The sequence below is a fragment of the Bubalus bubalis genome, chromosome 5 (genome assembly GCF_019923935.1).
Source record: "Bubalus bubalis isolate 160015118507 breed Murrah chromosome 5, NDDB_SH_1, whole genome shotgun sequence".
Taxonomy (NCBI): Eukaryota; Metazoa; Chordata; class Mammalia; order Artiodactyla; family Bovidae; genus Bubalus; species Bubalus bubalis.
In genome coordinates this window covers 6,391,605-6,408,524 of record NC_059161.1, presented here as the reverse complement: position 1 = coordinate 6,408,524, position 16,920 = coordinate 6,391,605, and the positions used below count along the sequence as shown (strand labels likewise).

The 16,920-nt window shown below is 41.6% G+C and overlaps 1 long non-coding RNA gene across 1 annotated transcript in view; it reads left to right on the top strand.

Moving 5' to 3' along the window:
* LOC123333619 overlaps window positions 1-16,920 on the top strand; it is a 45,492-nt gene that overhangs the window by 25,787 nt on the left and 2,785 nt on the right. Inside the window, exon 2 of the long non-coding RNA XR_006551018.1 lies at window positions 15,306-15,625. This is a non-coding gene — a long non-coding RNA (uncharacterized LOC123333619). The remainder of the gene's footprint in view (window positions 1-15,305; window positions 15,626-16,920) is intronic.

Genomic DNA, 16,920 nt, shown 5'->3' with positions numbered 1-16,920 from the left:
AGGACTTCCTAAGTTGCTGTTTGTATAAAGCCAAAGCTAAAGTTAAAAATCAGTTGCTGTGTAAGGTAGTATCAAACTCTTTACTCTAATAAGTATAATAGATTTTTAAGAGGATGTTCATGCCCATGTTGAATCTAGATTAAGTACATTAGATAACCATCTCACATATTTTCCTAACTCTAGAAGAAGTCGATAAAGAAACTGAGTCTCATACTGATTAAATAGCCAATCACAAAGCTAGTAATTAGCTCAGCTCTCACTGTAGAAAAGTCTCTCTGACAAAAAGTGTTCCATGGTATACAGTTGTTATAATTTGAGAAATTCAAGAAGTGATGGTTTCTTCTTACTCACACTCTGACCTTATCTTAGTCTGAACTGCTCCAAAATAGAGACTCAGAGATGAAAACTTGGGTGCCAGCTGTTTATTTGGGGATATATCATAGGAAATGGATGTGACAGGGTGGGGAGAGTGAGGCAGGTAAGGAGGATCGTCTAGGTTGCTGCTGTTGGCAGTGAGGCTGTGCCCTGTGGTTCACTCCAGAAGCACACAGTGCCTCGTGCAAATATCCATCCTAGAGAGGGAGGCGTGACCAGTTACCCACTTATTTCTGTTGGCTCAGGGTTGCCCCTGGTGGTGGCAGCTTTCTGAACTGCTTGGGCACAGGCTGAGCATGGTGCTCATGCGAGAAAATCCCAAGCTGAATGCAGAAGATGTGAGCAAAAACTCATCACCAAAGTGGGAAGGACAGAGAAAGAGAAACTTGCTCTTGTGGAACCGTCCAAGCTGTCTGCTTCCAGGACATCTGCTCCAATATCCACAAAGTTCATGCAATTGGAATTCCCTTTCTCTCACCCTTGGATGCCCTCCTTCTCTATTGAAATTCCACTCACCCTTTAAGGCACTAACCAAGAATCATGTCCTCTGTAAAGCTTGCTTCCCTGGTCCCGACTCTTCCCTCTTTCTTCCCACTATAGTTTGGTCATAAGGCCATTAGATATTCCATTGATATCTTGGAAATACTTGCTTGCAGACTTGTTTCCCTCTCTAACTTGGAATTCCTTGAGGGCAAGATTTGCACTTGTTTATTTCTATAACCCTAGCACAGAGCCAAGATTTGTGTAGATACTCTATATATTTTTAAATTATTTAATTGAAGCATAATTGATTTATGATGTTATGTTAGTTTCTGTTGTACAACAATGTGAATCAGCTATAAGTATACATATATCTCCTGCCTCTTGAGCCTGCATCCCATCCCCAACCCCATCCTTCCCCTCTAGGTCATCACAGAGTACCAGGCTGAGCTCCCTGTACTGCATTGCAGCTTCCCACTACCTATTTGACGTGTGGAAGTGTATGCATATCAATGCCATTCTTCCAACTTGTCCCACCCTTCCCTTCCCCGCTGCGTACACAAGTCCATTCTTTATGTCTGCATCTCTATTCCTGCCCTGCAAATAGATTCATTAGTACTATTTTTTTTTTCTGCTCTACACATTTTTATTGAATATGCCTGCCAATGCAGGAGATGCAAGAGACTCAAGTTCGATTCTGGGTTGAGAAGATCTCCTGGGGTAGGAAATGGCAATCCACTCCAGTATTCTTGCCTGGAAAATTTTATGGACAGAAAGAGCCTGGTGGGCTACTGTTGATGGGGCTGCAAAGAACTGGACATGACTGAGCAACAGAGCACACAATGTAACAACACACTTTTATTAATGACATAAAAGAGCATTGAATATAAATAGCCACTTTTCATACTTTGGTAGATTTTAATCCTGACCTCTTTCTGCTTTCACCTGACCAGACTAAGACAGCAGAGTCCTAACACTTTCTATCATTTTTGGTACCCTTCCCTGGACTCTCTCCAGACCTCTTTGATCTTGAGATACAGCATCCAGAACTCCTGAGAGTTTCCCAGGTGGCACTGCACCACAGTTCTCCATATCAGTGTGGCCCTGGCATCTGTTTCTCTGCCTTTCAACCCAGCAGCAGCAACTTTCACTTCATTGCTGGCAATCGTTTTGATGCCCTCTGTCACAGTGATTCATAGACAGGCCTCTGTTTCCTAATGGACTGCAGGCTCCGGAGGGGAAAGCAATTGTCATCTTCATTTTCCTACTCCCCCAAGGCAGAGAGGATGACACAGCAAACAGTCAAAGACAACCACTTTCTCATATAATGGTGACAGTGGGAAGGATACCCAGCAATGATAAATGGTCCCAGATCCATGTCTCTCTGAGTCCTCTACGTGTTATATCACCTTCTCACTGCAACCTTGGAGATGATCTTAGTCTTCTTCCCTTTTCACGGACCAGGAAACTGAGGTTCAGCTAAATTAAGGGGCTTATCTGTGATTATGCATCTAGCAGGTCATGAGGGACCTTAACCAAAGTCTGTGCAGTCATAATGCTTGGGGCTGGTGCACTGGGATGACCCAGAAGGATGATACGGGGAGGGAGGAGGGAGGAAGCTTCAGGATGGGGAACACGTGTATACCTGTGGCGGATTCATGTTGATATATGGCAAAACCAATACAATATTGTAAAGTTAAAAAAGTGCTGCATGATCTACAGAGATTTCTTGCAAAAGATGGAAGTGAGCCCGGGGATCATCAAGGACAACCAGATAAGATGTTTCTGTTTTGATCGTTTGTTTATATCAGTGATTTTCAACCAAGTGTGATTTTGCCCTCAGGAAATATTTGACGATGTTTAGATGTTTTTGGTTGTCCTAGCTGGAGAGGGGAGGTGTGCTCCTGGCCTCCGGGACACAGAGGACAGAAAAACTGCTAAGCACTCTACTTTGCACAACGGAGAATCACGTGGTCCAGATTGCCAGTAGTGCTAGGTTGAGACGTCCTCGTTGAAATGAAGGAAAAAGAGACTGAAGTGAAAGGAGAAACTCGGTCTAACAACACAGATGCAAGGCTGGGATGAGCAATTGGGCCTTCTACCTCTTTACCCCAGGCACTCTACCAGGCCTGTAAGTCACGCTGGCTCGTGCTGATCCATGGAGAAACTATGTGTGAAAATGCTTTGTAAACTATCAAGTTCCTACAAAGGTTTTATCTTATTGTTTTATCTTACTCCCCTCTAAATTCCTTAGTTTTTGTTTTGTTTTGTTTTTTAAACACAGAGTGGCCTTTTGGGATGGTGTGGTGCTCCAGGTTAATGCCTTTGGAGACGTTCTTGTCCTTCTGGGCTTGTACTTGGTTTAGCTCATTAAAAATACAGGATTTGTCGACATGGGTCTTATTAATTATCTAAAGTATTTATGAACATCTTAGCTTCGATGTCTTTAAGTGATCCTGATGTCTGACGAGAACTCTCATCTCTGGAACTCACCCAGGTCCTCCTGGATGCACCAGCCCAGACCTGGTGCTTCAGGTTGGCACCTCCCAGAGTTCTGATCCCTGCTGACCTTTGCATCTTGACCTCGAGTCTCACTGCAAACACTGCTGGTTTCAATGGCTTACATGGTCAATGATGCTCTGGATGGGACCCTATTCTCCTTGAGACCCTATTCCCTTCCCACGCCCCCTGCCCAACAAGAGAAGCAGAATGGATATATCTTTCACAGCGAGGTTGTGGAAGGTCCACTTTTCAATCAGCTTTAAAGGACCTCACTCACATATCCTGCATCATCTTGATAACTTATATGCTTCATCCATGAACTTCTCTGTAGCCTTTTGAATTTGAATTTCTAACTATGTTCAGCCTATAATGGATTACAATCAAGCAAGAAAGCAAGTAATCAATAATATAAACAAGTAAATAAATAATACTTCTGCAATTTACTACCCACTATAGGATACAGCCATGCCAAAGTAAATGATCCATAGTTCAACAAATGGGAACATCTCCAACTATGGCTTTGATCTCATCTACACAGATATAGAGGGAGTTAAAGGATCTGTGTATTATTGGGTATGTATATGTAGGAGAGGTGTTGTATATAATGGGGAGACGGAGGGCAGAACACACACATTTTATTCCTTTGCTTTTGCCCCCATTTCTCCCAATGGAACACACTGAAATACACAGAATAGAGTGATCTGTCCTCGAAATATCAGCCTGCCTTGGGGAAGCCAAAGTTTGTAGCCTACTGTGCTCTATCTGATATTATCATGAAAGCTGTAGCAAAAATCTGCTGCTTCAAAATCCCAGGCAGACTGCAAAGCACACAAGTTCATTTGTCTGGTTCTTGCACCTCTCTGAATTCTCATCCCATCTTTTTATTTGTGCCCAACATCACAGATGATGACAAACATTGGGCATCAGTGATGGCCTGGCTTCAGCAGATGGCCACCGTGATCCTCAGAAAGGGCCCAAGTCCTCCTCAGCTGCAAAGACCCCAGGTTCCTCTCTCTAAGGGTCCAGGGAGGATCTTTCTGTAGCATTTCGGCGAATGTTCACTAGAGTTCAATTTGGAACTAGGACCAAAGATAAGCCAGAGTCAAGAGAAGACTAACTTTACACTGAAGCTATTGTGGATATTTCAAGCTTTGGTCCCAATCGAATTCACCATCTTTCATATCCTAATTGTTAAATACTACCACCAAATTGCTTTATTGACTATGCCAAAGCCTTTGACTGTGTGGATCACAATAAACTGTGGAAAATTCTTCAACAGATGGGAATACCAGACCACCTGACCTGCCTCTTGAGAAACCTATATGCAGGTCAGGAAGCAGCAGTTAGAACTGGACATGGAACAACAGACTGGTTCCAAATAGGAAAAGGAGTACGTCAAGGCTGTATATTGTCACCCTGCTTATTTAACTTATATGCAGAGTACATCATGAGAAACGCTGGGCTGGAAGAAACACAGCTGGAATCAAGATTGCCAGGAGAAATATCAATAACCTCAGATATGCAGATGACACCACCCTTATGGCAGAAAGTGAAGAGGAACTAAAAAGCCTCTTGATGAAAGTGAAAGAGGAGAGTGAAAAAGTTGGCTTAAAGCTCAACATTCAGAAAACGAAGATCATGCCATCTGGTCCCATCACTTCATGGGAAATAGATGGGGAAACAGTGGAAACAGTGTCAGACTTTATTTTTTGGGGCTCCAAAATCACTGCAGATGGTGATTGCAGCCATGAAATTAATAGACGCTTACTCCTTGGAAGGAAAGTTATGACCAACCTAGATAGCATATTCAAAAGCAGAGACATTACTTTGCCAACAAAGATCTGTCTAGTCAAGGCTATGGTTTTTCCAGTGGTCATATATGGATGTGAGAGTTGGACTGTGAAGAAAGCTGAGCACTGAAGAATTGATGCTTTTGAACTGTGATGTTGGAGAAGACTCTTGAGAGCCCCTTGGACTGCAAGGACATCCAACCAGTCCATTCTAAAGGAGATCAGTCCTGGGTGTTCTTTGGAAGGAATGATGCTAAAGCTGAAGCTCCAGTACTTTGGCCACCTCAAGCAAAGAGTTGACTCATTGGAAAAGACTCTGATGCTGCGAGGGGTTGGGGGCAGGAGGAGAAGGGAATGACAGAGGATGAGATGGCTGGATGGCATCAGTGACTCGATGGATGTGAGTTTGAGTGAGGTCCAGGAGTTGGTGATGGACAGGGAGGCCTGGTGTGCTACAGTCCGTGGGGTTGCAAAGAGTTGGACACGACTGAGCGACTGAACTGAACTGAACTGAACTGACCTGAACCACCAAGTTCCAGCCTCACTGGTCATCTACTTTTCCATTCTAGTCTGTTCATTATTAAATTTTGTGTATTTTTACTTCTTACCAATTTGTCCTACTTCAGGTGCTCTTTATTCCAAATGCCATCTTGAACCCCAGTTTCAAAGTAAATAAACTCCTCTATATCTGCAATTCCTCCACAGCCCAGTTCCTCTCTCCCTAACTTTGAGTGGATCCAGGCAATCACTCAGGAACACTGGGGTCTAGGGTAGATGTAAAGAGCTCTGGCTCTGGGTTCAAATCCCAGCCCTGCCACTCATGAAATGTATCAGGTTGGGCAAGGTACCAAAAGTTTTTTAGCCTCAGATTTTATATCAGTAAATAGAAGAAAAAACTCCATTAGGACTATTATGAGGATAAAACTAGTATAGTACGAAACACTTAGAACAGCATCTAGCACATTGGAAGACTTTGAAAAAAAGTGTTTCGCAAGCCCAGGTAAGACTGCCTACATTCCATGCACTTCAGTACTTATTTTGTTGGAAATTTTCAACATCCTTTCAATGATGCCTTCTCTTCTCCAAGCCATTACTTCTTCACTGTGCTCTAAGAAGTACCTTCTGCTATGAGACTCACCCTTGCAAGATGCCTCACTTCTTATTCTTCTCATCCATGCCATAACCTCATGTTCATCCAGGACTTCTGCACCGTCTCACAATACTTCAGTTTCAAGTACCATCTTCAAACTGTGTGATGTCCATGATGGTATGACTTGCTCACCCTCCTGAAAAACCACGTCTGTCTGTTGGTTCATCTCAGCCCCAGCACCTCAGCTAGGACATTGCTGGAGGTCAGGACAGAACTTGTTGCTACTCATTTGTGGTGAATCAGTATTAAGTGCTCCATTTGGAAAGAGGTTCAGATTTTTACTCAAGAGCACATAGATAGCAAATAATTATACCCAGTTCTCCTGACTTTGTTCCAGATCCAGGACTCCTGACTTTGTATTGCATAGTTGCCTTGAAAGACCTTCCAAAACTTATGCACATTTGTTTGGCATTTTAGCACCTAGAAGAATCATGTAACATCATCTGAAAGCTTGAAGCATTTAATGTCAGCTTTCTCTTCTATAAATTATTTTTTGTATAAATAGTTGTGTTTCCTTGTCAAATATGTAGTTTTTCCATGAGAAATCTATAATTCTTTATCCCCAGCCTTTGGGGGAATATACTTATATTCCCACTTCTCTGAGCAAAGGGGTGCGCTTCATCATGGCTGCAGTAAAGGGGAAAAGGAAAATCTAAGCCCTCAGCCCAGTAAGGTTCCTACTCTCTAGGGTTTAACAGCAGGCTGATTATCATTCGCGACACATCAATTTGTTAAGGGAAATACTGAGACAGGTAATGAAATTCCCACTGGAATGAGGTTGGGTGTGAGAGCTTATCATCGCTTTGATCTAGTTTTTATTTTCTTTTTGAGTATGATAGGTATGGCAGATGATTGTCCAGGAGCCTAGCTGGACAAGAAATGACCGGTAGTGTATTTCAAGGAGCAATTGATGATACCTCCTCAGGCATGGGAAGTGGAGAGGTGGTTTAGTGTTTGGCCCCAACCACAACTTTCTGAATAACCATTCATTAAAAGTGATGGTGAGCATATGCCTACCTGACATCCTCACTTACAGAAAATCAAACTAGAAGACAAAAGTATTTATTTTGAGAAGACATGAACCTTTGGAAGTGAGGCCCCAAGGCAACTTTTCTATCTCAATTAAATAAAGTGATTTCATTATTATTAATTACTTACTGAAGACCTGCTATGTCCAATGTACTAAGAAACACTGAATTTAACAACAACAACAAAACCAGCTTCTTCCCTTAAGGAATTTACAATTTACTTTCAGTCAGAGAAGAAACCAAATAATTATGTTTGGTTTTATAATTATTCATATAGATCACATAGGAGAACTCAGTAAGTGCCTGGGACATTTAGGATGTTTCCATCTGGGAGTTCATATTCAGATCAGTAGGGATAAATGGCAGAGAGGCAGATTTATTCAATAGTAAAAGGAAGATTTTAGTGTGTCCAAAATTGGAGTTGGCTGCCTTTGGAGATCGTGAATGGTTCATCCCTAAAAATAATTCAAGGAGGAGTTGGAAAAATACCTTCAGGGATGCTGAGAATGAAGGCCCTTTTGGGGGACAGGAGTGTTGATTATTTCCTGTAAGCTTCTTTCTACATCTTATTGTCTCTAATTACAGCAAACAGTTCCCAAAGAGCAATTTTTACTTAGATTCTCAGAAGTTGAAGTCCACCCCTTTCCTCCTCTCCAGTCATAGTTTTCAAAGTCTTTGAGAGGTTTCCATCAGAAGCAGATGCAGATGAGAGAAGAAAGAAATATTATTTTGCAGCAGCTGGTGCTCCATCAAAACAGGGGCCTTGTGAAATGACGGCAGACATCAGTAATGGCCAAAGCGCCGGCCTTATTTATAGGTTTGAGTGAAAGATAAATACTGTACATGCACATTCTAATTAAGGCCAAGACTTCCCAGCATGCATAGCTCTGCATCTCATTCCCCTTGTCACTGCTGCCACGGCTCCCATATTTTCTGTGGTTTTCTTCTAGTTATGAGTGATGCCGTGCTGACCGAAATGGATGGAGTCCCAAGCTGGCTGTAGGGCACAGGGATTTGATCTGCCGCCTGGCTGGAGCCTGGACTCAAAAAATACCACAGCTGTATTTGCCCTTGTCTTTAGTGGCTGACTTGAGCGTTTAGACAAAAGATGGTGATGTGGGATTTAGGATTACCTGTGAAGGGGCTCCAGCCCCACTGTGGTACAGCAGTGGATGGCAAGGAGTGAAACGCTCCACAAAAATGCTCCCTTCTCAATTCCATCCATGTCTATTAAGCATCTGTTGGGTTAGGAGGAGAGAGATGGTCTGTTTCCATCAGACACATTTCTAAGATAGATTTCTGAGTGGCATAAAGCTAATGCTTTTTTAATAGTCTCCTCTACCTATTACATAATGAAAAAAATTGAGCACGTGCCATGAGCATATGACTAATGGCCCTTAGAGAAAGTCCAATCCTAGTTTTGATCTTTGAGAGATGAGGACATCAAAATCTAATGCAGCTAATCATGTCAAAGGCACAATCAATAAGCATACCCTGATCTCACAGTGTAATTAAGTCTCCATAAGTTCATTTTTAGACCAAATCAATCAAAAGTAGTCAACCTGATTAGGAATTAATTCAGCAGTATCATTAATTTGAAAAAAAAAACACAAGATTTATTTTTCAAAATATTAATATCTTGCTATTTAAAAATTATCTATTCTTAGTTCCTTAAAATATCTTTATATCAACACACTCTAATAAAATTTGAGGTCTTTTCCTGGCAAAAGTAAGACTTTTCATCACTGCAAAAAAAAAATAATGAAACTATTTTTTCCTCTGTATATCTTTTTGGATGTCCCATAATTTTACTCTGAAGCTATCTTTAGGTCCTACTTGGGACATGCAGACATAGTAGGTAAGGACTAGGCATAGATCTGGATTTCAGTTTGTGGCATCATTTGGCCAAGGTCAAGAGTAAAGAAAGAAAATAGAAACAGAGATAAGAAAACACAGGGCTAAACTATGCATGAAGTATGGGTTTTGCCTCAGGATTTTTTACTTGACTCCTAGTTAAAACTTATTTGAATTACCAGCTGATTTTTCTTCTAAATTTTTTCCCAGTATACCAACCAAAATTGATGTTTGCCTGTTTTTGTGTGTGTGTGTACATGTGTGTGTGTACATGTGTGTGTGTGTGTTTGCACATGCACACAGGCCATTTTCATAACTAAGACAACTGTTAACTGAGGATTTGTTTCTCAATGGATATAGCTAATCCAGGCTTCCTTGGTGGTTCAGATGGTAAAGAGTCTGCCTGAAATGTGGGAGACCTGGGTTGATCTCAGGGTTGGGAAGATCTCCTGGAGAAGGAAATGGAGACCCACTCCAGTATTCTGGCTTGGAAAATCCCATGGACAGAGGAGCCTGGTGGGCTATAGTTCATGGGGTCAAAAAGAGTTGGACGTGACTGAGCAACTAATGCTGGACAGCTAATCCAACAGTGCAAGCCTCAAACAGCGTGTGAGACCTTGTTGTGCACCATCTTTCACTCTGAGTTCCATCTGGGTAATGGTAGAAACTTAATACCACTTCTTGGGAGGCATCAGCATGGAGTGGGCAGAGGGATGAAATTAATGTTCATATTACTACTATGTAACTGACTATTAACTGACAAAGACTAAGACCATTCACATATTTGGTATCATTTTTTCACAATGTGAACAATAGCTATCTCTCAGCATAGCAATTTATATTCATACTTCTTCGAGAAGGTAACCGAACCTCAAGAAACTAAGTAATTTCCTTAATATTTCAGGGTTATTAAGTGGTAATCAGGGGTTTATTTGAACCTCTGGAAACCAGGAATGGGGGTCTCACATTATCAGAAAGAACTCATGGGTGACTTGGGAAGGCTGGAGCGGCAAGGGGTCGTGGCCAATGTTTAACACAGGGTTCATTCGTAGGTGGTCAAAAATATTATTGAATGAGTGACTTGGAAATTCAGAGCAATCAACTTAGCTATAAGAGAATGAGGGAACAATGTGGTATCAGAACTAGACCTAGGAGAAGTGCCTAGGAGTTCAAACTGGATGGGGAGCAGGAGTCAGATAGCAATGACTTGATTGTGCAGGCCACGTTAAAGGCATAAGAAATCAGTCAATTAACAAAATAAGCAAATAATTGAACTATAAATATATAAGATTCAATTCAGAATCAATTGATATTTATTGTGTGATCACTATGTGCTATGTTCTAATTTTTCTGCACATTTTTAGCTTTCTTATTTCACCTTTATAATAATCATTTTTCATAGTTGGGGAAATTGAGCTTCTTGAAGGTATGACTTTCCCAAGGTCACAAACTAATAGATAGTGAAGTCAGTGTTTGAATCCAGGTCTCCAGGCTCACTTCAGTTATTAACATAACCAGCACAATCCGTTTTCAGCAGGCATCTTACTTGACCAGTCGACAACATCTAGCATCACTTGACTTCCAAGACAGGGTTCCCTCTTGTTTCCTTTTGACTTCTATCAACAAACCTCCTCAGTTGCCTCTGGCAGTTCCTACTCATCCAAATGATTTCCAAACATCAGAGTGTTCACAGTTCAGTCTTTGTAACTTTTCTCTTTCTTGTTCACTTTCTTCATGTGTTTATCTAGTACCAAGGCTTTCAGTACTATCAAGACAACTCCAGATTTTAAATCTCTAGCAGAACACTTGCCTCAGCTCTCTACAGCTCTCTGATGGCCAAAACAGCTCCTCAAATTGCAACTTTTCAATACTGCTTTCCTGATATTTCCCAAACTTGGTTGCACTTGCTGTGTCTTCTGTCTTAGTTAATAACAACTTGGCCCTTCCAGTTGCTCAGGGCTCAAACCACAGAATTATCTTTAATACTCTCTCACTTTGTCCATGACCAATTTCTCAGCCAATCCTTTCACTTATGTTGGTTATGTCTTCAGAAAATGATTGACTATGTCTTGCTACTCCCACAGCTATCTTCTTAACCCAATTCACTGCCAACACTTTTGGATTATTGCAAGAACTTTTCCTAGTCTGAATTTTCCCACCTTTAGCCTGTTCTTCTTTAGCCTCTTGATGAAAGTGAAGAGGAGAGTGAAAAAGTTGGCTTAAAGCCCAACATTCAGAAAACTAAGATCATGGCATCCAATCCCATCACTTCATGGCAAATAGATGGAGAAACAGTGGAAACAGTGTCAGACTTTATTTTGGGGAGGCTCCAAAATCACTGCAGATGGTGATTGCAGCCATGAAATTAAAAGACGCTTACTCCTTGGAAGAAAAGTTATGACCAACCTAGACAGCATATTAAAAAGCAGAGATGTTACTTTGCCAACAAAGGTCCATCTAGCCAAGGCTATGGTTTTTCCACTGGTCATGTATGGATGTGAGAGTTGGGCTATAAGGAAAGCTGAGTGCCGAAGAATTGATGCTTTTGTAAAATGTGGTGTTGGAGAAGACTCTTGAGAGTCCCTTGGACTGCAAGGAGATGCAACCAGTCCATCCTAAAGGAAATTAGTCCTGAATATTCATTGGGAGGACTGATGTTGAAGCTGAAACCAATACTTTGGCCACCTGATGCGAAGAAAGAAAGAAAGAAAGAAAGAAAGTGAAGTCGTTCAGCTCCTCAGTCCATGGAACTTTCCAGGCAAGAGTACTGGAGAGGGTTGCCATTTCCTTCTCCAGGGGATCTTCCCGACCCAGGGATTGAACCCAGGTCTTCCAAATTCCAGGGAGATACTTTACCGTCTGAGCCACCAAGGAAGATGCGAAGAGCTGACTCATTTGAAAAGACCCCGAAGCTGGGAAAGAGTGAAGGTGGGAGGAGAAGGTGATGACAGAGGATGAGATGGTTGGTTGGCATCACCGACTCAATGGACATGGGTCTGGATGAACTTCGGGAGTTGGTGATGGACAGGGAGGCCTGGCGTGCCACGGTCCATGGGGTCGCAGTTGGACACGACTGAGTGACTGAACTGAACTGAGTTGAGCCTATTCTTCATATAACAGTCAAAGTAACCTCATAAATAGTAAATCATGTGACTCTTCTCATCACAACTTATTTACTCAGAATAAAAGGTGGAGTCCTTTTAATGGTATTCAAGACTCTACATGATCTGGCATCATAAAACCTAAAACTTCCACCTTGAAGACTTGTATTATTACCTCTGCCTGGAACATACTTCCCCAAACATCTGACCATTTGCTCCTTCATCTTTTTTAGGTTATCCTTAGCTAGCAAAGGATTTCCCTGGTGGCTCAGATGGTGAAGAATCCTCCTGAAATATAGGAGATCTGGGTTTGATCCCTGGATAGAGAAGATCCCCTGGAGAAGGAAATGGCAACCCATTCTGGTATTTTTGCCTGGGAAATCCCATCAACAGAGGAGCCTGGCGAGCTACAGTCCACGGAGTTGCAAAAGAGTTCGACATGTCTTTAGGACTAAACACACACACACACACATTGATTGAATGCATGGGCAGGAGGGAGCCCTAAGAATTTAGCCATCTGGAAGCTGCATGGTGTATGATGCAACCCCTGACAGGTAGGCAAAAGCCTAAGCAGTTTCAGTATGTGCATCAACGTGCAACCTAACATTTTCAGTCTTCAAAAAATTTCCTGCACTGTCCCCACATGATGCTCCTATGCCTTAGGAGAAAATACATTAATTTTCAGAGGCCTGATAGATCATGAACCATGAGATCACTTGTGTAAAAAGCTGTGTAAATAGCTAACAGAAATCCGGATTCTATTTCTTTTGTGATGGTGCACAATTGCAAACCAAAAATAGAAAATAAAAAATAAATAAATCACACTGAGCATCTTTTCACGGAAAGCCCCATTACTCCCTTTTATTGTGGCTTGCCTCCATCCACACAATTCTGCACCATCAAGCTGCTCTCCCTCTTTGGTAGAATGTACACCCTAGGAAAAAGAGCAGGAGGACAGGAATCAGAGAGACTTGGCTTCAGACTCCGATTGTATGCCTTGCTAATCCAGAAACTTAATTTTCTTGATCCTTTTGAGCCTCGATGCTTATTTGTAAAACAAGCAAGATAAAAGACACTTATAGGGTAGTTATGAAGACCACATTATATACAATATTATATACAAGTTACATATGTGTGTGTGCATGCTAAGTCACTTGAGTCGTGTCCAACTCTTTTAGATCCCATGGACTGTAGCCCTCCAGGCTCCTCTCTCCATGAGAATCCCCAGGCAAGAATACTGGAGTGGGTTACCATGCCCTCCTCCAGGGGATCTTCCTGATCCAAGAATCCAACCCATGTCTCCTGCGGCTCCTGCAATGCAGGCGAATTCTTTACTGCTGAGCCACTTGGGAAGCCCACAAGTTATATATAAATTATAGATAATATATAATGATATACTGTATATTTGACTGGCACTTAATATTGTATATATTCTATATGTCATATCAAATATGTATATTTTATTGGCACTTGATGCATGCTCCTTAAAATTTGATTGGCATTAAGTGCTGTGAGATAATATATATATTGGTCTCTGTCCCTAGTTCATGGCACTGAACTTCTAAAACCTTTATATTTCCCTAAGTGATCATTTATAGCACTAGAAGCATCTTTTGTTCTAATATTTGGCCTTTGACCCCAGTTCCTGATACAGAGCTTCAAACTCCCTTGGACTTTGCTGTTCTTTTGTTCTAATAGTAGTGCCTTTTGTTCTAATGAGGGTAGGCTCTTTCATGGAGGCTGGTCACCAGAAAAAAAGATGCCATGAATAGACACTTGGAATTTTCAGCATCCCTTCACATCCTTCAGAGAGAGTATGAGGGGACAAAAAGGAGTTAATAATCAATGATGCTTACATGATGATCTCTGTGTGATCCCCAAAGTAGGGGAATGGGAGCGCTCCTGGGCTAGTGAACACCTGGAGCTCCTTGGCTAGCGGTGCCACCTACGAAAGCGTAGAAACAGCACCTCTTCCCACACATCCCCCTATGCCTCTCTTCCATCTGGACGCTCACCTGGATCTTTAACCATATCCTTTTGTAATAAACTGGTAAATATAAGTAAACTCCTTTCCCACATTCGGTGAACTTTTCTAACACATTAATTGGACCTGAGGAGGAAGGGGCATGGGAACCTCTGATTAACAGCTGGTAGATCAGAAAGAAGCATGGGGCTTTCCTTGTGTGGTAAAGAATCTGCCTTCCATGCAGGAGCCACAGGAGACACAAGTTTGATCCCTGAGTCAGAATGATCTCCTGGAGGAGGAAATGGCAACCCACTCCAGTATTTTGGCCGGGATAATCCCATGGACAGAGGAGCCTGTCAGGCCACCGTCCATGGGGTCACAAAGAGTCGGACACGACTGAATGACTAAGCATGCATGAAGGTCAGAAGCACAGATCACAATCTGGATTTGTGTGGCTTCTGAAATGGGGGGAGGCAGTTTTGTGGGACTGAGCCTCTAATCTGGTGGAATCTGATGCTATCTCCAGGTACGATTGAATTAAATTGTAGACCTTACTGGTGTTGCAGAGAGTGGCATGGTGTGGGAAAAAACCCCATACAACTGGTATCAGAGGTGTTGTGTTAGAGTAAAGAGGAAACAGGAAGAGTAGAGTGTAAGTGTCTACAATAGTGCCAGTTATATATATATATGATTATATTGTGTGTAATATATAATATATCATTTAATATATGTAATGTAAATACATATATTGTATAATGCATATTACATACATACATATGTATGTTTGATTGGCATTTAGTGCATTCTCCTTAAAAGATTCAAGCTCTCTGTTTAAGAAGAACAGGTATTTACAGAAAAGCAGAGACTGATAGCCTAATGTAACGTTAGACTCATCTCTTCCCATAGGTATTTAACTAACAGGGATCTATGTCCTGAGAAAACACAGATACACCAATAGGAACTATTTTAGAGTATGTTGGGAGGTCTAACACATTCACTTAACATATGTATTATAGATAATTTCTAATTGTCATCCAGTTTCTCTTTTTCTTTGTACAGACAGTTTCAATGGCAGCTAAAACAAGTGGGAATCCAGAACCCCACCAGGCTCACTGACCTTGACAAGTGGTTCTGGTACATGTGCTGGTATGATATTCTCAAGGTGGTTGACACATCAACCCTTCCCTGTGCACAGAGGTCCTTTCTGCAGGAAATCTCCCAGAAGTGGTTCTCTTCAGCTGCTCCTGACTCCAGCATTACATCTGTCTCTGGAATGCCAGCTGAGGCCTCAGAACACCTCAGTAAGAATGAAGGCAAATGTGGCCAACAGAATCTCAAGGAATTTATCTCAACTTGTGATGTTCATAGGTACCATCCGGGTAAGCAATGTGACTTGAAGTCCAACTCAAAGGAATGAAATTTGAAACTTGAATATAAAAAATAGGGCTTCCCAGGTTGCCCAGTAGTAAAGAATCCACCTGGCAATGCAGGAAACATAAGAGGTATGGGTTCAATCCCTGGGTAGGGAAGTTCCCCTGGAGAAGGAAATGGCAAGTCACTCCATTGTTCTTGCCTGGAGAATTCCATGGACAGAGGAGCCTGGTGTGCTACAGTCCACAGGGTCACAAAGAGTTGAACACAAAAGAAACTTAGCTCACACATGTAAAAAATAATGACTTTTTCATATTCCATCTTCTTTTTAAACTTCTACTCCATTTATATCTCCTGATACCAGGAGAGACAACATCTCTTGGCAAGCAGTGGATAAAAGTTGTGTTCTTTGTGTTCTTAGTTCACATATATTATCTGCTCTTTTTTTTTTTTTTTTTTTCCCAGTTCAGACTCTGTCCATTGTTCTAACAAAAACAACAACAAAAACACTGAGGTGGGCTTATTAAGAAAGGAGGCACAGTGACCCTCTGGGGAGAAGACCTTCATCCAATTTAAATGGGCGTGCACTCTGACAGATATTTGGTGTTTAGGCATCTGATGAGCCTGGACTTTCCAAACTTGTCTGCAAGTTGGAATCACTTGAGAAGTTTTTGATGCCTATGTTCTGTCCACCAGAGGCTGATATGATTGGTCTGGATATGGTCCAGACTTTGGACTCTTTGAAACATCATCAGATGATTCTAATGTGCAGACAAGTCTGTGAATCACTTCCACTGGCCCACGATATGAGTCTATCTGAATAAAAGTATATTTCTAGTTTTTTAGAGCCAGAGATACTGCTCAAGCCAGTGTCCTTGCCAAATTATCTATGTCTGGTGTCATTAAGGCCAAATAGCCAGTTTTGAAAGGAGAAGGATTATATCTCTATCTAACAGTACTTCAGTAGCAAATGTATCTGAATTATAAAAGGAGAAAGAACATTTTAATTTGAAAGGAAAAAAGGAAATATAAATTATACGCAGGTTATGTGTGAGTACCAACTTAACCATTACAAGAGTTCTATCTGAAGGGAAATAGAAGGAAATATTAATAGAAAATAGACTTCTGTTGATGGTAGAGATCTGCTCCTAAAACTGAGTAATTAAAGAATCTTTGTTTAAATACATCTTTAAGCTCATCCCGCAATGGCACCCCACTCCAGTACTCTTGCCTGGAAAATCCCATGGATGGAGGATCCTGGAAGGCTGCAGTCCATGGGGTTGCTGAGGGTCAGACACGACTG